At 41.6% G+C, this 24,180-nt stretch overlaps 1 long non-coding RNA gene across 1 annotated transcript; it reads right to left on the bottom strand.

The window, feature by feature from the left end:
- Nucleotides 1–10,499: 10,499 nt before the first annotated feature.
- LOC132404623 (uncharacterized) lies at nucleotides 10,500–22,799 on the bottom strand. Its single transcript, XR_009515609.1, has 3 exons — nucleotides 22,629–22,799; nucleotides 21,809–21,971; nucleotides 10,500–15,967 (listed from the first exon to the last, which is right to left on the bottom strand). It is a non-coding gene; the product is annotated as an uncharacterized LOC132404623 (long non-coding RNA).
- Between the last annotated feature and the right edge of the window lie 1,381 nt (nucleotides 22,800–24,180).

Below are 24,180 nucleotides of genomic sequence, written 5' to 3'. Positions count from 1 at the left end.
GGAGTTGTCTGACAGCAGTTGCTCCCAATTACCCTTCAGTTCCTGTCTTACTCTGTCGTAGTTTTCCCTCCCTCAATTTATTACTTTCTTGCAATACCCGATTTTATCCTTAGCCATAAGTATCTTAAAACTTGAAATCACAATACATCTTGTTCCAAAATGTTCAGCCACTATTAGGTTTGTCAGCTAGCCTGGCTCATTTCCCAAGATCAAGTCCAGTATGTTTTCTCCACATACTGTTTCAGCAACCCTCTAGGATGCACTGAAGAAATCCTATCCCTTGCTGTTCTTACTTTTGGTTTTACTTATCATACCATCTTTTTGTCCTCAACCCTACCACCTGTGGCCCTGCTGCTGTGGTTCACATCCTCCTGCCAATCTAGTTTAAGCCCTCCTGAGTAGCACAAACAAACTAGCCATCGAGGATATTTGTTCCCCTCCAGCTCAGACACAAACTGCTTGTCTGTACTAGTCCCACCTGCCCTACAAGAAAGCCCAAATTATCCATAACTCCGAAGCCCTTGCTGTTGAATTAGCTCCTTAACCACATGTTTAGCTGCATTATGTTTGTATTTCTCACTTCACTAGTTTGTGATACAGGTAGTTAAAAAGAGATTAGAACCACAGAAGTCCTGTTGTTTAACTTTCTACCTAGTTTCATAAAATCTGTTTGCAGGACCTGATCTGGCAGGTTGCAGACACTGAGTTCTGGAGCAACAAGCAATCTCCTGTGTCTCCATTCTACTGGACTCAGTCCTGAGATGAGAAGGTAGTCTTCTCATGAGTGGCTAAAGAGGCTGATTGCATTCTTTGGATCTTAGAAGAACAAGAGCTAATCGTACTGGAAGATAGATGCAAGATGCAAATGGTGCCCAAGAGGATAGAAGTTGAGATGATTTCACAAGTGAGAGTCTTCAGTGGGGGACATTATTACAAGATGGGACAGTCATTTCAAATGAAGCTGCACAGGAACAACATCACATACACAGTGGTGAATTTCTTGAATTCTCTGCCCTGGGGAAATATAGGTTATTGGACGCATTTAAGGAGTGAATATGTGAAAGTTCAGGGAGCTGGGATCTATAGGGAACTGGCACAAAAGAGTAGATGAATCTTAGATCACTCCAGCCATGGTCACATTCAGTGGTGGAGCAGATTGAGGAGTTGGGTGATCTACTCCTACTTTCAGACTCAAGAGGTAGCCATGGGCACCCACATGGTCCCCAGTTATGCCGGCCTTTTCATTAGCTACTTAACATAGTCAAAGTTTGAAGCCTTCCTTGGTAATACTACCCAACTATTCCTCTGCTTCATTGATGTTGCTTCATGCACCAATGTTGAGCTCATCAACTTTGCCTCCAACTTCCACCCTGTCCTTAAGCTTTCTGGGTCCATTTTCAACACCTCCCTCCCCTTTCTTGATTTGTCTCCATATCTGAGATAGTCTGTCAACCAACATCTTTTAAAAACCTCTCAATTCCCATCCTGTCTCCCATTTTAAAAAAAATCCCTTTTTCTCAGTTCCTTCATCTCTGCCACCTCTTTTCTCAAGGTGAGGCTTTCCTTTCCAGGTCCGAGATGTCCACCTTTTTCAAGGAACAGGGTTTCCCTTCCTCCACTATTGATGCTGCTTTCACCAGCATCTCCTCCATTCCCTGAACATCCACTCCCTCCCCAGCTTCCCACCACCTTAAGAGTGATAGTTCCTCTTGTCTTTACCTACCACCCAATGAGCTTCCACATCCAACACATTCTCCACAACTTCCGCCATCTCCAAAAGGATCCTACCACCAAACACACCCCCCCCCATCTCTCCATTCCTTTGTCCATTCAGCCCCCCCCCCCCCCACCGGCACTTATCCTTGCAAGTGGCCAAAGTGCTACACTTGCCCATTCGCCACCTCCCTCATCTGCAGCAGTTCAAGCATTTTGTGTGTGTTACTTTGGATTTCATCCAGAAGGAAAACTGATTTTAAAACCTCAGCTGCCTTGTGGCTAAACCCACTCATGGGGGAAGGATTCATGAGTAAACCCTGAGTGAAAAACCCAGAGTTGGAGTCCCAAGCGGTCCAACATTGAGTTCAATGCAGACTGGCAACTGACAGCTCCTGCAATATGGCTAGTGCCAAGCTATCAGTCTCTGCCATTCCTTTGGTTTCATTAGCTGTGTGAAGATGAGGAGTCTGCTGCATTCTGTCCTCTTAGTCTTTTTAGGTGCGGAACAATGGTGGATGTTTTGAAGCAGGAGGGCACTCTACACTGGGAGAGGGAGAGATTTAAAATATCTGCAAGCACACTTGTCAGTTGTGCTGCGCACATCCCAAGTACCTTCCCTGGGATGCCATCCTGTCCTGCAGCCTTGTGAATGCCCACTGGTTGGAAACACCTGCGTAGTTGGGCCTCAGAGATGACTAAGGTGCAGGTCACATCAGCAGTAGGTCTCCTCAGGGGCTCAGTGTTGGCAACATCGAATTGAACGTAAAGGAAAGATTTAGCTCGTCTGGGAGAGCGGCAGCAATGTTGGAAATGCCACTGCATTTAGCTTTGAAGTCTGCGATGGTGTGCAGACCTTGCCATAAGCTGTGTGTGTTGCTGAGGGAAGGTTGTGTCTGGCTCTTGTCCCTGTATTGTTGCTTCGCTGTCTTGATGACCTTGCACAGATCGTAGCAACGTTTCTCGAACTCCTGCTAATTACTGGCAATGTAAGCTCTCTGTCACGACTGTTGATCCAGGGTTTCTGGTTTAGTTAGACACTGACCATTTTCTGGGGGACAGAATGATAACTGATATAGAATAGTAACTGGCTCTTCAGCTCAGAGTCTGCACTGAGCATGAAGCAGCAAATACTGGTCCCTTTTATCACTTCACTCCAGAATCCAACTTCACTCACACTTCCCTCTTTGGACTGTGCCCATGAAGAGAGTGTGCACTGAACATCAAGGAACAATACCAGTCAAACACTATTCCCTTTATTCTCCCTGGATTCCCATAAAGTCCTCCACAATCTAACCTCACTTACAGACGGACAATTTACAGCAGCCAGTTATCTTACCAAACCAGATGCGGGAAGAAACTGGAGAGTTTGGAGGAATCAATCTGGTCACAGGCAGAATATGCAAACTCTACACTGACAGCTCGAGGTCCGTTGTTTCACTGGCACTTACTCCTCAAGCTATGCCACTGACACCTCCTTTTCCACATCTCTTCTGTTGGCCTGAACCAGCCTTTGCAGTGCTGGTGCAGCCACTGCTGTGCTTCCGGACACATCTCTACCTCCCGCCTCCTGGTGATGTTCTGTGTTACTCTGCCCCTGCCGCACTTGATCTCACCAACACCCTCAGCCGGGCTAGTGTTGCCTCTGGTCCTACTCGCAATTCTCCCACGTGCCCTGCTATCTGTGTCTAAAATTTCCCCAAGTCCTGTTTCACCTCCATCCCTTTGTTCAATGACCTGGGTAAGTAACTACACAACTAAAGACAACCCTGCTTTGTTTTCACAAACCAACGTAGTCTTGACAAGTTTTTAAAAATCACCAGCTCTAATAACTTGTGTGGCCTGGTGACAAAAATTCTAATAACTTGTGTGGCCTGGCCTGGTGGGTCTCATCAGCAAGAACGACGAGTCAGCTTACAGAGAGGAGGTGCAATGGCCAACAACCTGTCTCTCAATGTGAACAAAACAAAAGAGATGGTTGTTGACATCAGGAGGGCACGGAGTGACCACTCCCCACTGAACATCGACGGCTCCTCAGTAGAGATTGTTAAGAGCACCAAATTTCTTGGTGTTCACCTGGCGGAGAATCTCACCTGGTCCCTCAACACCAGCTGCATAGCAAAGAAAGCCCAGCAGCGTCTCTACTTTCTGCGAAGGCTGAGGAAAGTCCATCTCCCACCCCCCATCCTCATCACATTCTACAGGGGTTGTATTGAGAGCATCCCGAGCAGCTGCATCACTGCCTGGTTCGGAAATTGCACCATCTCGGATCGCAAGACCCTGCAGTAGATAGTGAGGTCAGCTGAGAAGATCATTGGGGTCTCTCTTCCCACCATTATGGACATTTACACTACTCGCTGCATCCACAAAGCAAACAGCATTATGAAGGACCCCACACACCCCTCTTATAAACTCTTCTCCCTCCTGCCATCTGGGAAAAGGCACCAAAGCATTCGAGCTCTCATGACCAGATTATGTAACAGTTTCTTTCCCCAAGCTATCAGACTCCTCAATACCCAGAGCCTGGACTGACACCTTACTACCCTATTGTCTTGTTTATTATTTATTGTAATGCCTGCACTGTTTTGTGCACTTTATGCAGTCCTGGGTAGGTCTGTGATCTAGTGTAGTTTTTTTCTGTGTTGTTTTTTACGTAGTTCAGTCTAGTTTTTATACTGTGTCATGTAACACCATGGTCCTGAAAAAACGTTGTTTCATTTTTTACTATGTATTGTACCAGCAGTTATGGTTGAAATGATAGTAAAAGTGACTTGACTTGAAAATTATTCCTGAGGTCTCTTCAATCATCTTACTGTGATTAAATGCACCGAATTGACCTGCTGCCATCACAGAATAAGTGTTAATAAATGTTTGGTTGAGTTCTGGGCGATGTTGCTTTGTGAGCTTTTGTTTGATTTTCACTCCATCCCAATTCAGGTAGAAACCAGAGAAAATGCAAGAGAAAGCTACCTATCCCCACACCAGTATGTCCCAGCCATCATTCACACAGTTCATTTTCTGCATGCACTTGGAAGTACTAGGTAAAACATTCAGGATTATTTTCACATTAATACCCATTAATCATGAGCAATTCCACTTGTTCTGCATGCTGGATGTCACAACCTGTGCCGTATTACAGAACACCTCACCTGAAAGGGAGGTAAGCACTGACTATGATCATTACTGAAAGTCATTCTGCAGTTTTGAATCATTGTAGACAAGATCAAGGATTAATTTGCCTGATTCATTATCTCAAATTACCTCAACTTCCACGGACACCGAACATTTGGAGTCCTTTCCCTGTGATTTATAAACAACCTTAAGAAAGACTATTAAAGCCATTAATAGGACTTTGACCAGCGGCCAATTCAGACATTGAAAGTTAGGAGAGGACGCACTTCAATCAGGTCCAATGCCTGAAGATAAAAGGCAAATCGCGGCAACGTAATGCAGCTTTGATCCGGTGTTTGGGATTGATCAGCAAGAGTAAATTAAAGGAAGGTGGGGAAAGCACAGTGGCCATCGTCTGAGTGGATATAGAGTGATGATCTTAAGGCTTTAGCTCTTTGAGGCTTCACTCAGAGAAAGTAAAGTTTTTTTTTTAAATATCTGCTCAGCTTGGTCAGTAGAGATGCAAGGCAGGATGGTGAAATCCTCTTACAGGATATGGGAAGGCAGGGAGACCTCCAGTGTCCCTGACGACTACAACTGCGAGAAGCGCATCCAAATACAGCTTCTAGCAAACTACATTGAGGAGTTAGAGCTGGAACTGGATGAACTCCAGATCATTCAGAGGCTGAAGGGGTGATAGATAGGACAGAAAGTTAGTTATACCCAAGGTACAGGGCACAGGGAACTGTAACAGTCAGGAAGGAGAAAGGAGTTAAGCAGCCAGCGTAGAGTACCCAATACCCAGAGGAAAGTCAGTGGTCAGGTCTCTGGCACTGAGTCTGCCTCTGTGACTCAGAAGGGAAAGGGGGCGAGGAGGAGAAGAGAAAAGAGGAACACTGGTGATAGGGGCATTTGTTAGGGGAATAGACAGGGGGTTTTGCGGGTGAGAACAAAATTCCTGGATAGTATGTTGCCTACTGGGTGCCAGGTTCCGGGATAAATCAGACAGAGTCCCCAGTGTTATTAAGCAAGAGGGTGAACAGCCAGAAATCATGGTCCATGCAGGTACCAATGACAGGGGTAGGACAAGTGACAAGGTTTAGCATAGGGGAGTACATGGAAATAAGTGCCAAGTTAAAGAACAGGACCTCCTGAGTTGTGATCCAAGGATTGCTACCTGTGCCATGTACTAATGGGGCTAGAACTAGGAAGATTATACAGTTTAATACGTGGCTAAGGAGTTGGTGCAGGAGGGAGGGCACAAGATTTTTGGATCACTGGGCTCTCTTCCAGGGAAGGTGGGACCTGTACAGAAGGGACGGTTTGCACCTGAACTGGAGGGGGACTAATATCCTGGTGGGAAGGTTTTTTTAATGTTGCATGCAGGGGTTTAAACTAGAGTTGTGGGGGATGGGAACCAGAGTGCCAGAACAGTTAATGGAGAGGTTGTGGAGGCAGATGTTAGTATGACATCAGACAAAGTTAGGAATCAAAAGGTTAAGCATGGTGTGATTAATGCCCTGAGCTGGCTATATTTTAATGCAAGTAGTATTGTCAGAAAGGCAGGTGAGTGCTGAAGATGTGGTAGCTGGTTTACAAACAGGTAATGTGTAGTGAGGAGAGACTGTTGATAGGACAAAATTGCAGTCAACAGGACAAGTTGCAATGCAAAAGGTGGACAAAAATCAAAAAAGTCGAATGCAGGACTAAAGGTGTTGCATTTGAATGTGCGCTGCATATGGAAAAAGGTAAATGAACTTCTAGCACAGTTGGAGATAAGCAGGTATGACGTAACCATCTCTGCATCATGACCAAAAGATTATAGCTGGGAGCTTAATGTCCAAGGATACACATCGTATTGAAAGGACAGGCAGGAAGGTAAAGGGAGTGGTGTTGCTCTGTTGGTAAAAATGGAATCAAATCATTTGATAGAGATGACACAGGGTCAGAAGGTGTTGAATCATCGTGGCTAGAGCTAAGGGTAAAGAGATCCTGATGAGAGTTGTATACAAACCCCTTCCCCAAACAGTAGTATGGACATAGCCTACAAATCACAATGGGAGATAGAAAATGTATGTCAAAATGGTAAATGTTACAATAGTCATGGGGGATTTCAATATCCAGGTAGATTGGGAAAAATCAGGTTGGTGCTGGTTTACAGGAGGGGAATTTCTAGAGTGCCTGTGAGATGGCTTTTTAGAACAGCTCGTGGTTGAGCCCACTAGAGAATCAGCTACTCTGGATTGGGTGTTGTGCAATGATCCAGAAGTGATTAGAAAGCTTAAGGTAAAAAGAACCCTTAGGGGCAAGTGATCATAATGATCAAATTCATCTTGAAATTTGAGAAGTTAAAGTCAAATGTATCAGTATTACAGTGGAATAAAGGAAATTATGAGAGGAGTTGGCCAGAATTGATTTGGAAAAGAATGCTGGTAGGGATGACAACAGAGCAGCAATGGCTGGGATTTCAGGAAGCGATCCAGAAGGCACCAGATATGTATATATCCTGTTATGAATGTACCACAGCTCTGAGGGGCCGAAGGGTGCGGTGTAGCTTTTTGAGAATCGCAAGATCACTATTGAGTCAGTCCAGGAGACCCAGGAAATGAGAGAAAGACATGCAGAATTCACAAAGAGTGGAATGTGTCCTAGCCTCCGAAAGGCGGGCCCATTGATACTGGCTATTGTCTCTTGGAGATGGACTTGTGTATTGCATCCTGTACGATGCATCGAAGCCCCAGGCAATGAACCGAGGGGGAGGTTGGTGGAGGGATTGCATCATCTCAACCTGATTGACATCCGAGACCCTGTGAGTCAGGATAAAAGAGGGTCTGTGGGAACAGCCCCTCAGACGCACCAGAAGAAACACTAGCGATCCCGTAATAGCAAAAGCCAGTGGGAAGGCCACGTGCATCCATTTCCATTTGCCCCGGAATCGGTGTGCCTTGACCACGGAAGAACGGTTTGTAGCTAACAACGGGGAAATCAACTCCCAACGACTCTCAAAGGGTTGACATCATAAAAGGACTGGGCAAGTTTTAACCCGTCTTCCTCTCAAACCAAAACGCTGCAGCTTGAATGAACTAAAAGTGACTTTTATATTTCCATCGGACAATACATTATCCCCTAGACAACGATAGAGCTATTTCTTATTGATTATTATTATACCTGTGCTTTTAGATTTAGTATTGACGACGTATATTATCTGTATGTTTGCATTGATATTATTTTGTGTATTTTTATCAATAAATGCTGTTAAAAATAGTACCATCAGACTTCAACGGACCTCTGTATCTTTGCTGGTAAGTGACCCAGTTACGGGGTACGTAACAATCCCAAAGAGTAAAAAGTATTCTAAAAGAAAGACAACACAACCGTGGCTAACAAGAGAAACCAAAGCCAACATAAAAGCCAAAGAGAAGGCATATAATAGAGCAAAAATTAGTGGGAAGTTCGAGGATTGGGAAGCTTTTAAAAACCAGCGGAAGGCAACCAAAAGGGTCATTAAGGTAATGATAGAAAATGAAATCTAGCCAGTAATATTAAAGAGGCTACCAAAAGCTTCAGATACATTCCATTGTAATAGTGAGGCAGAGTTGATATCAGACTACTGGAAAACTATGCTGGAGAGGTAGTAATGGGGACAATGAAATGGGAGATGAATAAGTATTTGTATGAGTCTTCATTGTGGAAGACACTAGCAATGCAGTGGAAGCTTCAGGTGTCAAGGAGGATGAAGTTGCCATAACTAGAGAAGGTTCTTGGGACACTGAAAGGTCTGAAGGTAGATAAGTCACCTGGACCAGATGGTGTACACCCAAGAGTTCTGAAAGATGTAGCTTAAGAGATTGTGGAGGCATTAATAATGATCTTTCAAGAATCACTGGATTCTGGAATGGCTCCAGAAGACTGGAAAATTGCAAGTGGCACGCCACTCTTCAAGAAGGGAGAGAGGCAGAAGAAAGAAAACTATAGGCCAGTTAGTCTGACCTCAGTGGTTGGGAAAATGTTGGAGTCAATAAGGATGAGGTCTCAGGGCATTTGGAGGCACATGATAAAATAGGCAGTAGTCTGCATAGTTTCCTCAAGGGAAATCTTGCCTGAAATTTGTGGAATTCTTTGGTGTATGAACAAGCAGGATAGACAAAGGAGAATTGGTTGCTGTTACGTACTTGGATATTCAGAAGGCCCTTGACAAGGTGCACATGAGGCTGCTTAACAAGCTCTGAGCTGGTGGTATTGCAGGAAAGACTCTAGCACAGATAAAGCAGTGTCTGATTGCAGGAGGCAAAGAGTGGGAATAAAGGGGGCCTTTTTGGTTGGCTGCCAGAGCCAGTGGTGTTCCTCAGGGGTCTGTGTTGGAACTGATTCTTTTTACATCTTTCAATGACTTGGATGGTGGAATTGATGGCCTTGTTGCAAAGTTTTCCAGATAATATGAAGATAGTGGAGGGCAGGTAGTTCTGAGGAAGTAAAGGCTACAGAAGGACTTGAACAGATTTGGAGAATGGGCAAAGAAATGGCAGATGGAATAGTGTGTTGGGAAGTGTATAGTCATGTACTTTGTTAGAAGAAATGAAAGGGTAGACTATTTTCTAAATGAAGAAAAAATACGAAAAACTGAGGTGCAAAGGGACTTGGGTGTCCTAGTGCAGGATTCCCTAAAGGGAAACTTGTAGGTTGTCTGAGGTGAGGAAAGCAAATGCAATGGTCACATTTATTTCAAGAGGTCTAGAATATAAAAGCAAGGATGTAATGTTGAGACTTTATAAAGCACTGGTGAGGCCTCACTTGGAGCAAGAAGAGCAATTTTAGGCCCCTTCTCTTAGGCTGATGTGCTGAAACTGGAGAGGGTTCAAAGGAGGTTCACAAAAAAGATTCCAGCATTGAACGGCTTGTCATATGAAGAGCGTTTGATGGCTCTGGGCCTGTGTTCACTGGAATTCAGAAGAGGGGTGACCTCATTGAAACTGATCAAATGATGAAAAGCCTTATTAGATTGGGTGCAAAGAGAATGCTTCCTGTAGTGGGAGAGTCTCAGACCAGAGGAAACAGTGTCAAAATGGAGGGGAGGCATTTTAGAAAAGAGACAGGGAGGTATTTCTTTAGCCAGAGAGTGGTGAAACTGGGATTTGTTGCCATAGGCAGAGGTTGATAGATTCTTGATTGGTCAGGGCATGAAAGGATACAGCAAGAAGGTGGGAGATTGAGTCAGAGGGGAAAATTGAATCAACTGATGAAATCACAGACAGAAATCAATAAGCCAAAAGGCCTAATTCTGCTCCTATAGCTTAAAAAACAAACCAAATGCTGGGGTTAATATTTAGAGGAAGTGAATGGCAGGGAATTCATGCCAAGCCAATAATGAACTTTAGTTAGACTATGCACAAGTTAGCATAACAGCATTCTGATCTCCCTTTTATCTACAAAAGTTAGAGGTATTGTAGGAAGTGCAAATAAACAGAAGAACAGTACTAGAACTGTGATAATATGCTTTGACAGGGAACTCTTGAAAAGAGGGAAGCTGAAGTGTGAAATCTTCAAGATTACAATGTGGTTGATAAGCAAGATGTTGAGAAGACTATTTCAAAGATCAGAATCAACTTTATTCACCATACATGCATTATGAGTTTGCTGTGGTGTGTTGGTCAGCATGAGACATATATTTAAAAAAATTTCCAGAAGTATAAAGAATTTATTAAAAAAGCAAGAGGTTAATGTGCAATTGCAGTAGAGTAATCTAAGATCTTAGTGAGCAAATAAGTTCCAGAAATGTAGGCAGCAAGCAGACATTTAAAAAAAAACACAAACCAAGGCTCTTGCTACTTACAAGATCATACTTTAAGACTGAGCAAAGTAAGAGCCAGGAAGCAGAGTTTAAATACACAGGTATTAATTGGGAGCATGTGCAGCCAATGATGTGAGAGTCCAATCAGTTCTGAAAAACGTGTGCCCCTACTAGCCAACCCTGGAATAGACCAGAGTCCAAACAAGTGCCTTATAAAACTTCCCCTTTCACCATACATCAATACTCAAAGTTTTGGACTCTGCTACCCAGCGGAAAAGACAGTTACTATCTACCTTAGCTAGGGCTCTCATAACTTTAAACATACCTATGAAGTCTCCCTTCATTCTTCTATATTCCAAGCATTAAAGACCCAGCCTGGTCAACCTTTCCCTCTAACTCAGGCTCTGTCATTCTAATAGCATTTGGCCCGGGATAAAAATGTTGTAGTAATTGCTTGGAAAGGAGGCATAAACCAGTATAGAAGTTTGCTGCTGATTACATCCCTTCATTACTGTGTTTGTAAGTTTACCTGAGGCAGTAGTGGGATGAAAATTGGCCCACGTTGTCTTATTGTAATTGTATATTTGAAAGCATTAAATTGGAACAAGATATGCATAAATGCAGTTTTAAAATGTCTCAAAAATCAGTTGTTTTTAACAATGAAGTGTTCTTGCTTGTGTGTTGTAACTTGCTTTCATTCATTTTAAAAAGCCAAACTTCCCATTAAACCCTGTAATCTTCATTTTGACATTATTTTAAAAAAAGTTCAGAACGCCTGCTATATCTACATGTTTCTTAGTTATTTCAAATATAACCACCATGGTTCACTAACCCAACATTTTTTGATCAATTATCAAACTAGATTTAATATACTATAGATAAATAAAATATATACATTTTTAAAATATTGCTTTGGAAATATACACAGTGAATTATTCATTACTGGATCCTGCTTGTGTTTTGCCATTGGATTCTGCACAGTTGTCCACTGGCACAACAGCAGCTTGCTGAATTTCCTAGCACTAATTCTGGGAAAAATGCATTTGGACTTTGAGCCAATTAGACCTGATGAGTCCATTCATTTATGGATCTCAAGACAGATGCAGTCAGTGGCCACTTTATTAGGTACAGGAGTGGAACCTGCTGCTGCAAACCATCCACTTCAAGTTTTAATGTGTTGTGCATTCAGAAACCTGTATTTGAGCTTCTGTTGATTACTGTCGGCTTGAACCAGCCTGGCCATTCTTCTCTGACCTCGCTCATTAACAAGGTGTTTATGCTCTCAGAAGTGCCACTCTTTGGGGTTTTTTTCACCATTCTCTGTGTTGTATACCTAATCTTTCAGTAATATTGTTTCATTAAGCTTTCTTTGTTGTTTACATTATTTTAGGGTTAGATGTAAAGGTATGTGAATGACATGTCATTACACCACCACATCATATTTGAATTCCTCACTAATGAGAAACTAAATGTACGCAAGTTATCTCCCAGCTCCATGTTTTTCTTTTCATTAGTTTTATGTTTTGAAGTTACAAGACACAATAGAGGCAACAAAGAAGTTTTAAATGAATCTGAGAAAACTCTGCCTGTTGTAAGTGCAGAAAGATGTGTTTTTTTTTAACTTCAGAGGGGACGAAGATGGGTAAGTTAAAAACAATCGCAGACAAAATTCATGAGTTCAGGAACAGTGAGAACTGGCTGATAATAATAAATAAAAAGAAAGCACAAATGGCTGTCTACATCAGAAAGATAGGCACATTAAATTGCATAATATGTAACTGGGGGTGTATTATGAATGAATTGGGCAGTATTTTGAAGCAAATGAAATAGCCAATGAAAAGTGAGTGCCGGTTTTTCTGCTCTATTTTCTACAGAATTAACTTTGCTGATATTGTGAAAGTAATGCAGGAATGTCTAGAACCAAAACCATTGTTGATTGCAGAACGCTTTAGTTATAATAAGTGGAATCCAAAGGAAGGGCAGTCCATTTCAACGTACTTGGCCGAATTGAACAAATTGTCTGAGCCTTGTCAGTTCAGTAGTGAGCATAATGATGCACTGAGAGATTGCTTAGTTTGTGTTTGCATTTATAAACGGCTCCTAACTGAAGCACAACTCACATTTTAAAAAAGCGGTTAAAATCACTGTATTGATAGAAACAGCAAACAGAGGTGTGATTGAGTTGCAGTCAGGAATAAAAGTGAAATTGCAATGTCTAAAGTCAGAAACTGGCCTAGTCAAACAACTAGTGAGACCGGGGATCACATACACCAGGCAAATATAGGTTTAAAAGCAAAACTTGCAGAAAATTCAACAAAGAGCATGTCGGGCAGACAAAAACTAATGGACTATACAGAGAAGAGAAAAAAATAAAAAAGCCATGTTACCATTTCAAAAGGATCACTAATCTGCATGCTGTTGATGGAAAATCTGATAATGACGAGAATGACACAGGACTGAGTAGCCTTGAGACTTATAATATGGAGACCAACAGGAGACAAGCAATATGGCTTACACCAGAGTGAATGGCAAATTAATTAAAATGGAAATGGACACTTGCTCAACTGTTTGAATCATTCCACAAAATCAGTTTGAATGGCATTGCAAAGAAACTAAAGCCTGCAGATACCTAACTAAGAACTTATACGGGAGAAATGATAACTGCTGTGGGAATGACATTTGTAACAGTGAAATACAACAACCAACACACCACATTGGGCTTGTATGTGGTAAAAATGGAAAGGACAGCATGGTGAGTTGTGATTGGCTGAGATAACAACAACTTGATTGAAGATCTACACACTACTTAATGCCACATTCCCTCAAAAGAGTCAACTGAAACCAAATGAAGAAAGGTACTGGGTGATGCCTGATGTTCTTGGATGGCATTGGAAACCTCAAACATATCAAGGACAAAATAGTGTGAAATGAAAATACCACATCCAAGTTTTACCAAGCCCATCTGGGTCCTTATACCATCTATAATAAAGTAGCCAGTGAGCTAGATCACATGGAGACTGAAGGGATTCTTTCCAAGATGGAGTAGAATCAATGAGTGACACTAGTTGTCCCAGTAACCAAGAAGAATGGATCTATCAGGATCTGTGGTGTTTTTAAGGTCACCACCATTAATCCAGTACTGAAAGTAGATCAACACACTCTGCCCAGGATAGAGGATATCTTTGCAAACCTTTCTGGAGGAAAACTCTTCAGCAAAGTGGACCTAGCTGAGGCCTGCCTGCAGATGGAGATGGAAGAAGAGTCCAAAGTGTGTCTCACAAAGGGATTTATCACTATAATAGGTTTATTTTTGAAGCAGCATCTGCACCTGCTATGAACTCCACAGGCACTCAGTGTTATGTGGATGGCATAGCGTTACTGGTAAGGATGAGGAAGAACATCTACAAAATCTCAAGACAGTTCAAAGGTCAAATCTAATGTCAGAGAAATGTATACAATATACATCCTGAAATGCTTTTTTCTTTGCAAACATCATATAAAACAGAGAAGTGCCCCAAAGAATGAACGGCAGAGTTGATAAGATCAGTAGAATATGGGCTCAGAGCACAAGGCATCAAGTGAATTCTTTAAACCAAGCCTTACTTACAGTGGTCATACCATTGACATTCAAAGATTACACAAGTGTGCAGTAAAAATTCAAGCAATGGTAAAGGCCTTTTGTCCCAAGGCCAAAGGACATGTCACAATTGGGGTCCTTTTTAGGATTTGTCAATTACTACAACAGGTTCCTGGGAAACCTGGCTAATCATTACTAAAGATTGGGAAGGAACAGGACTGGACAAAGCAATGTGAGGTGGCTTTCACACGGGTAAAGGAAATGGTGAAATCGGACACTGTACTCGCACATTCTGATCCACGTTGTCCAGTGAAGCTTGCCTGTGGTGCCTCACCTATTGTACAGGTGCCGTCATGTCTCATGTTAATAGTGAGGGAAGTGAACGTCCCAGAGCCTTTGCGCCACATTCCCTTATTGCTGCAAAGAAAAATTGCTCACAGATTGACAGTCTGTTTGAGTCTGGTTTGGGGTGTTAAATGTTTCAATCAGTACTTTGATGGGAGAGAGTTTACCTTCATTACCCTCATCAGCCACTAGTGTCCATTTTCAAACCACAGAAGCATGGTTCACTAACAACAGCAGCATGAATTGAGAGATGGGACCTGTTTCTTGGAGGACACAATTATAAGATTGAATTCAAGAGGATGACTAATCATGGAAATGCTGATTGATTGTCCCGTTTACCCTTGGAAAAGGTAATACTTGAAAAATTTACCAAAGGGGACTCTCCTCTTGACGTATTCTCTCAACACAAATCAATAGTCTCCCTGTTATGACAGAGATTTCTAAAGGGAAACTAGAAAGACCGACACTTTCTCAGGCCTACGTGGCTACCCAAATGGCTGGAATGTGCAGCAGAAGCTCCAGTTTACTCCTTTTTAGCAGCACTAGATGAACTTGCCCTTGACGGAGGTTGCCTTATGTGGGGACTGAGAGTTGCAGTGCCATCAGAACTGAGAGCTGACATGTTGGAGGAGGTACACACATGTTGTAGGAGCTACAGTACCTGCCAGTCACCTAAGCATAGTCAGAATAAAAGCATTGGCTTGAAGCTTAGTCTGGTAGCCGTTCTGATTGAACAGCTTGCCTTGCACTGTTCAGGTTGCCATCGCGTCCAGAAGAAAGGAATTCAAGAGGTTTCAGAACAACTTCTTACAGTCCCAGAGTCAATTCCTACAACTACCACAGGGAGGCACCAGAACCTGAAATTGTTTCACAGCCACAAGTCTCACCTGCAAAGCACTGACCTCCTGGTCAGGAAAGACGTTATCCCACAAGTGTACTAAACCCTCCACAGTGATTAAATCTTTAGGGCTGCATGGGACAATTTAAAATGTACTATGCTGTGTGTGATTGCACCAACAAGGTAAAAGTAACTTAGATCACATTTCTTCCGCATTCTGATGTTTGCTCTGAACAAGAACTGATTGTTTTGACTACGTCTGCATGCTTTTATGCGCTGATTGTTCCCACATGTCTGGCTGATTAGATATTTTCATTAATGAGCACGTGTACAAATGTACCTAATAAAGTGGCCACAAAGTGTATGTCAGATTAGTTACATTTTAAATACTTATTTGTGTTTGCTTTAGTATTTTCAAATTATTTAATAAGTGTTTTGAGGAGAACTTTTCAGCCATCCAAGAACATCGTGGGGCCTGGTCATTGTTAGGTGTTTCCAGAGGACATCGCTGGTTCTGATTGACGCTAGCGGCTGAGTCAGACAGCTGTTCAGCTGTGTTTCAGGACTTTCTGGGCCAGAATGTCAACCTCCAGATCTGGAGAAGGTAAAGGGAGAATGAGAAATGAAGGTTACAGTTTGTGTAATGGGCCACTAACAAACTCTGAAACATGGTAATTAAAATGTTATTCCTATGCACAAAAAAAAATCATACAAAGAAGCGTTTAACTGAATATTTTTATCCTACAGCTGCCTATGGATTTTCACAAGGATTCTATCTTCCTCATTCATATAGAAAAGAGGTAAGCTTCAACAGGATTATGCATAATAATGAGCTCTATCACTTATTTTAGGTCCACCATTGACTACTCTGTACAGGAATGAAAGTAACTTAATACTTGATTGTACCATGGCCATGGAAGTGGTTACCTTCTTGCTGGTATCTTGTGCCTGCCCACTCTGACCTACTTTCTTCTCTAGTGCTGTTCCACTGGGTGGAAAACAAAATTCAGACTCAAAAGGTCTATAATTTCCAGGTTGGAAGACTGAAGTCATTGCTTCTGCCCACGAAGACTCATCAACAACTCCATCTCTATTTCTCTGTGATCATTTTTCCATGCTGAAATAAGAGTTTTTACATCTTCCATGCAATGTTCCCTCTAATTTGTTATGGCCAGTGGGCGCAAAAAATAAAATGTGCGTATTGAATATTTAAGTGGAAATAAATCTGATGCTGTTCTAATGATAATAATCTACCAAGTCTAGTTCATTGTTCATTGCTTAAAAGAAATAAAATAATACACATCAATGAGTCTTATTTCTCATGTACTATATGACAACATGTAGTAATTTCAACCTTTTCATGTTATTAAAGTTGTTTGAAATGGCCATTAATCCATTCTGCTTTAAATGAACTAGCAGTTCTTTTGTGCTTCATGCCCTCTGCTTTTCTGGAACTCAACATAGTGAATCAATAATTTCCTCAATAAAGTCAGTATGAATAAGCCAGTTCTAAAATCTGCAGACAATTCATTGCAAACTCCATATTGTCAACACAGCCCGCATCAGAAACCAGAAAAGGAAATGTGGTTGTGTATGATTGTGAAATACAGGTTGTGCATAATTGTGAAATATACTTAACATGCCTCCAAGGTAGAGGGGGACAACCTTTTGTGTGCTGTTTATTTCCTTTGTGCACTAGTAGCAAAGGTGTGTGTGCTTGCACAAGCGCACACTTTAGTGGGCTCATTGCTTCCATGTGGTACATGTTTCTAGACTTTACCTCTTCCCTACCACTAAGGCTACTTCTTCCTGTTCCAGAGCTTAGTTTACCTTGGCCTCCATCTGCCGTTTCACTCAGTTTGGTTGCTTCTCACTCAATCCCATGCTCATTTAACTCCACCTTCACCAACTTCAGTGCATCTTGTTGCCTGTGTCCTATTGATCACCTGGTTTGCTCACCCAATAGCCCAATTCCACAGTTGTTTGTTATTTCCCGATCCCACAAATCCTATTTTAAATTGCTTTCTTTGCCTAATGCTTTAGCAGTAACTTTCTTCCCTCTCTGAACTTCCCGTAGCCACCCCACAAAAACTCTATTTTGGTTACTCCGATTATCTGTTCATCATCCCCCATTTTCAAACTAGGTAACAAATCCAGCCTCAAGAGTTCAAGATGCCAACACGTCCAGAAGATGCCAAGAGCAAGTACCTCTCCATCCCTGGGAACAGCCTGTATTGCCCTGGCAGGGGATTTTGCCGGGCCACTCATGGCACAAGTTTCTTGGTAGTAGTGGATGCGGCTACAAAGTGGCCAGAAGTGTTCCCAATGGCCTCCCCTACAGCCTCACACATTGTTGCCGTGTTGAGAAGCCTCTTCTCAAGGACTGGTGTTCGAGAACACAGTCAGTGACAGTCACCACAGCCTGTTGTAGAACAGTTTCAGTCATTCCTGAAAGTGAATGGAAAGTGACATATCTGCCCCGTACCACCCAGCTACAAATGGCTTGGTGGAGAGGTTTGTCCAGAGCCTAAGGAATGCACTATAAATAACGTCAGCCCAACACACTATAACCATATAACAACATAACTACACTGGCACTGAATCAGAAGCTTGCCAATTTCTTCCTTGTATATCACGATTTAGCTCACTCTACAACCAACAACTCACCAGCTATTCTGTCTGTGGGTCATCCCTTGCATTCATGCTTGGATCTCCTCAACCCCAATGACAGAAGGAGTATGCAGAACAAACAGCTGAGACAAATTGAAGACTCTGGAAAAAAAAAGGATCTTCGATGTTTCTCTCCTGGACAAGCAGTCCTGGTGAGAAACTACAGGGGTGATCAAGAGAGGGAACTCGGTAAGTTAAGGAGAGAACTGGACCACTCTCTTACAAAGTGGAGAAGAGCAGAGTCATCACTTCCCGCAGTCCCAGAGTCAATTCCTACAACCACCACAAGGGGGCCGCTAAACCTGAAACTATTTCAGGGACACAAGTCTCACCTGCCAAACAGAGCAACCCCCTTGTCAGGAAAGATGTTACCCTACAAGAGTAAGAAAGGTTTCACAGCAATTAAATCTTTAGGCCTGAATGGGACAATTTAAAATCAACTATGTTGTGGCTGTCTATTTAGATTATATGTCTATGTTTATTCTATACTTTATATTGAGTTTATAGCTAAAAAAGGAGTGTTGAGAATTTAATATTTCAGTAATATTGTCATATATTGTTTGATTAAGTATTAGTTGTTTGGTTAAATGATTCATTATATATAGTAGTACGTGAATGGATTACATTCTCATGCTGCTACATCATTGGTGTATGCCTCACTTAACAAAAAACAAAAATAATGTACACACATTCCGGACTCCTGTCTTTTTCTTTTAATTAGTTTTCCGTTTTGGAGTTACAAAACACAATAGTATGCCAGAAATTTACATCAGTTTGCAAGTAGCTGTAAATAATCGGGAGGGAGAGAGTAAGAAATAGATAAATCTCCCACTCCAAGAATGGGTAACATTTCACACAATAACTTTGGTGATTGCTTTAAGGATCATAACAACAGGTAATTATTACAGTGGCAAATTCCCAGCAAACCAGGCGGCACCAGAGTGTAGTGGTTAGCACAACACTTTACAGTGCAAGTGACCCGGGTACATTTGCCACCACTGCCTGGAAGGAGTTTGTACGTTCCCCCCGTGACCACGTGGGTTTCCTTGGGATACTCTGGTTTCCTCCCACAATCCAAAGACATACCGGTCGGCAGGTTAATTGGGCATTATAAATCGTCCTGTGATTAGGCTAGGATTACTGTAAATCTGGGGTTGCTGGGTGGCACAGCTAGAAGGACCAGTAGGACCTATTCTCAATAAATAAATAACATATATCACACAAATTAAAACTTTGTGTTCTTATTTCACATGTTTTACTAATCTTTTAATATCAGTTTGAACTGCCAACTTTAGGAATATAAATTATCACTGACTTACAAGATGTGAAGTTTGTTCATATGTGACAGCAGTAGTACAATGATATAAAATTGATAAATCAAAAATAATAAATATAGAGTGCAGTATAAAAGAACTTTTAAAGTAATCTTAAGATTTTAATAGTGTTATGAGTTTTTTTTTCTTCTTTTTGAAGTAGCACCCCATTTTTCCCAGAACTGCAAAGCTTGCAAAGGGCGTTCATGAATAGAAACACTGAAGCTCAGAGCAGTACAGTTTGGAAACAGGCCCTTCAGCCCACTATGTCTGGACGGACCACGACGCCAAATTGATTTACTCCCATTTTTCCGCACATGATCCATATCCCAGTATTCCCTGTCTATATATGTGTCTGCCTAAATGACTCTTAAATGTTGCTATCTGGGAATAAATGAACTATGTTGATAGTCATTGAGGAGGAGATGTTGTTATCAATCCCATTGATTGTGGTCTTCTAATAAGGAAGTCGGGATCCATTTGCAGAGGGAGGTACACAGACACAGGTTTAAAGGCATAGTTATTAGTATTGAAGGAATGATGGTGTTGATAGCTAAGCTGTAATTGACAAGCAATAGTAAGATCTACAATATTTCTTGTGTTGACTAGGTGCTCCAAAGCCTAGTAGACAGCCAGTGAGATTGTGTCTGCTGTAGAATTGCAGCAGTCCAGATTCTTGTCAGGCAGGAGTTAGTTCTAGCCATAACCAGCTTCTGGAAGCACTTCATTACCGTAAACATGAGTGCTATTAGGTGATGGTCTATGGCAACTCACCTTGCACTTCCTGGGCACTGGAATGATTGCTGCCTTTTTGGGAACCTCAAACCGCAGGGTCCTTGAACACTCAGCCTGTCGGCTGGCATAGGTTTTCAGTACCCGGCCGGGCAGTGTTGGGCTTGGTGCCTCATCCTCTTTAAGAATGCTCAGTCATCTGCCTCTGACGAAGAAATCACAGATGCATCTCAAGAATGCACATTGTTCCACTCTCTCTATGTTCTTGACCGTGTGGCTAAGCACTGCTCAGGTGCCATTTATAAATTGCCAGTGGAACCCTGTTATTGCTAGAAACTCAGATGGGGATGAGCTGACATACAGGAGTGAGATAGAATGGCTGGTTGAGTGTGTTGCAACAACAACTTCACACTTAGCATCAGCAAGATTAAGGAACTGACTGTGGACTTCAGGAAGGGGAAATTGAGAGAATATACATAATTTCTCATTGAAAGGTTAACCATGGAGAGAGTGAGCAACATTAAGTTCCTGCGCATCAATAACTTAGAAGATCTATCTTAGGCCCAACACGTTGATGCAATCATGAAGAAGGTATGCCAGTGGATCTACTTTACTGGGAGCTTGAAGAGATTTGGTACGTCACCAAAGACCTTACAAATTTCTAAAGAAATAAGAAGCTGCAGCTGGATGCACATCAAGGATGATAAGGGGACCTTCCCACATCCTGCAGGAGGAGCATTTCACTATCCTGCTTGGTGCATCACAGACTGATGTGGAGCTTTTAATACACTGAATCGTAAGAGGTTGTAGACTCAGCTAACTCCATCACAGTCACAATCAAGAAGCTCTTCAGGATTCAGACCCTCAAACAAGCAGCATCCACTACTACTGAGCCTTGCATCTGAGACTTGACTTCTTCCCATTGCTACCATCAGGGAGGAGGTTCAGGAGCCGGAAGACCCAAACTCAGCAGTTTAGGAACAGCGTCTTCTCCTCTTCCATCAGATTTCTGAACAGTCCATAAACCCATTAACACGCCAACGTTATTCTTCATTTTGCACCATTTATTTACTTTTGCCAGTTATAGATTTTTATGTCTACATTGTACTGATGCCTCAAAACAACAGATTTCATGTCATAGTCAGAGATAAATCTAAATTGGATCCGGATTCTGAAGTGAACTGTATGTTACTGATAAACATGACAGAAATATGCAAATGTTAGCACTGCTGAGTCACCCAGTATTTGTGGGGAACTGTGTGTTTCTTCTTTGCACCTCCCTACAGCAGTAAGCCTGAGATTGGTGGCTATAACACAGATGCCTATATAAGTCGAACATTTTCCATTTCTAAGCAGTTGCATAACTTGCCAATTTATGTGTAGCTGTTAAATAATTGATTAGCCAACACTGAAATTCAAAATGTTTAATGAGCCAGTGTACAACACACTGGCCAACAGCCAAGTAGCAAGTCCAAAAGTTGCAGGAGCAGGAATCTATTATGCTTGTCTGTCTGCATGGGGGCAGGGTGAGTGAGGTAGAAAGTACCATCCTAAAGCAGGCAAATGTGTTGTATAAGCAGAGGACATTAAATGACTAATTGCAATATTTCAGTAGTTACTTGTGTACTTAATATCACAGCTTAAGGACTCATTCGTAACCATTTTGTCCTTCTCTGATTTCACCCAATGCCATTAAGATTATCTATATGAGAGTTACCAACCATGTATTTTGTTGCTGTGATATGTTAATCCATGACTTTCACATAACATTTGACAATGTCGATCAACCTTTCCTTGTGGGCTCTGTGGCTCACGGTTCTACTTGTAGCCCCCATACAAAGCAAAGCTTCTCCACTGATCTTCTCTTCAAATGTTCTCTTTTAACTTGGAAAAGGTAAAACAGAATAGTTAGCCCACAGAAAACCATATTCACCCCAAACATGCAGAAAACAAAATCAGACCGTGGTGTGGTGTGGTGGTGATAAAGGTATGGAGTTAGTCTGAAGTGGGACTACAGTACATTTTACTAAAATAGCCATTTGCTTAGGTTTGGTTTCCCCATCAGAGAAGAAACTATGTACGAATATACAGGTAGTATGCTGAGAAGTATTGGAGGTCTGGAACTACAGAGATTATCTGCTTCTGATAAAACTTGAGTCACTAGGGAAGTTTGATGAAATTTTCTATATTCAACACTTCCAAAATACAATGTTGTCTCAAAACAATATTTCTCTGTTACAGAGGAAAATAGCTTAATTCTGATTTTCTTTGAGAAATGCCAGAATTACTCTACATTACTTAATTGTCAGGAAGTTTGGAACTTCAAATGTAAAAGAAAGTCAGACTATGATTAGAGTAAGTATCAGGTAATTCAAGTTTAAATTTAAGTTCCAGTTTATTGTCATCTGACTGTACATATATACAACCAAATGAAATGTTCCTCCAGATCATGGTGCACCCACAAAACATATATCACACATAGCACATTAAACAAAACATTGACAATTTAACAAGAATAACTTAGTTTAATTATATACTTACATAATGAACTTTAAACATGTACTCTTGCCTTGCATATAGTAATTTTTCATACCTTCTAACTTCATAGAGAATTTCAAAGGCCTTCTCAAGCATTCAAGCTGTTTTGATAGTTTTGACAGCTAGTTTATGGGTTACTTGGCTGGTAAAGCACTTCTGTACAAGTTCTTGTTGATCAGGTTGGATCCTGTTTTTATTCAGTAACTTCTCGCCATGTGATCAAGCAGGTTTAATAGTTAGATGAGCAGTTTGCCGTTGCCTGGAGATTCTACATCAATCTACATTCAATTTCAGAAAATGGATCTTTTATTACTAATGCCTCAGCAGTTATATTGAAGGTGTTCCAAAAATACTATCTTTAGCTTCTAAAAAGTTTAATTTAAGAGAATTTATATTATTTTTAAGTTTCAAAGGTACAGGCTGTCTCCAGTCATGAATGCTTGACTTATGAATTACCCTGCTCCTGAGATATTATTAAATTCAAAAATCTGATGTATGTGTTCTCTCTCAGCTTCTAGTAATCATTATTTTTATCAGTTTTATGTGCTTTTGATGGTCATTTGTTAAAATTGTACAGTCCATCTCCCACCCCCCCATCCTCATCACATTCTACAGGGGTTGTATTGAGAGCATCCTGAGCAGCTGCATCACTGCCTGGTTCAGAAATTGCACCATCTCGGATCGCAAGACCCTGCAGCGGATAGTGAGGTCAGCTGAGATCAGGGTCTCTCTTCCCGCCATTAAGGACATTTACACTACACGCTGCATCCACAAAGGAAACAGCATTATGAAGGACCCCATGCACCCCTCATACAATCTCTTCTCCCTCCTGCCATCTGGGAAAAGGCACCAAAGCATTTGGACTCTCACGACCAGACTAAGTAACAATTTCTTCCCCCAAGCTATCAGACTCCTCACTACCCAGAGACTGGACTGACACCAACTTACTGCCCTCTACTGTGCCTACTGTCCTGTTTATTATTTATTGTAATGCCTGCACTGTTTTTGTGCACTTTATGCAGTCCTGGGTAGGTCTGTAGTCTAGTGTAGCTTTCTCTGTGTTTTTTTTTTATTACGTAGTTCAGTCTAGTTTTTTGTACTATGTCATGTAGCACCATGGTCCTGAAAAACATTGTCTCATTTTTACTGTGTACTGTACCAGCAGTTATGGTCAAAATGACAATAAAAGTTGACTTGACTTGAGGTGCAGTTACTACATCAGGTGATTTTTGTGTACTTTGCAATTCAGAGACAAAACTGACTTATGGATGTATGTACATATGGAGCTTCATCATTACTGGGGAACTGAATCTTTATTCATTTTTAGAGTAAGGTCTTACCCATTTAAGATGGAAATTATAAACACAAGAGATTCTGCAGATACTGGAAATCCAGAACAACACACACAAAATACTGGAGGAACTCAGCAGGTCAGATAGCATCTACAGAAATGAATAAACAGTCGGCATTTTCGGCTGAGACCCTTCTTTAGGACTGGAAAGGAAATGGGAAGATGCCGGAATAAAAATGTTGGGGGGGTGGGGGGTGGAAGGGA

Source organism: Hypanus sabinus, chromosome 14 (genome assembly GCF_030144855.1).
Source record: "Hypanus sabinus isolate sHypSab1 chromosome 14, sHypSab1.hap1, whole genome shotgun sequence".
Classification (NCBI taxonomy): Eukaryota; Metazoa; Chordata; class Chondrichthyes; order Myliobatiformes; family Dasyatidae; genus Hypanus; species Hypanus sabinus.
Note: the sequence above shows the minus strand (reverse complement) of the source record. Positions and strands in the feature narration are given on the sequence as shown.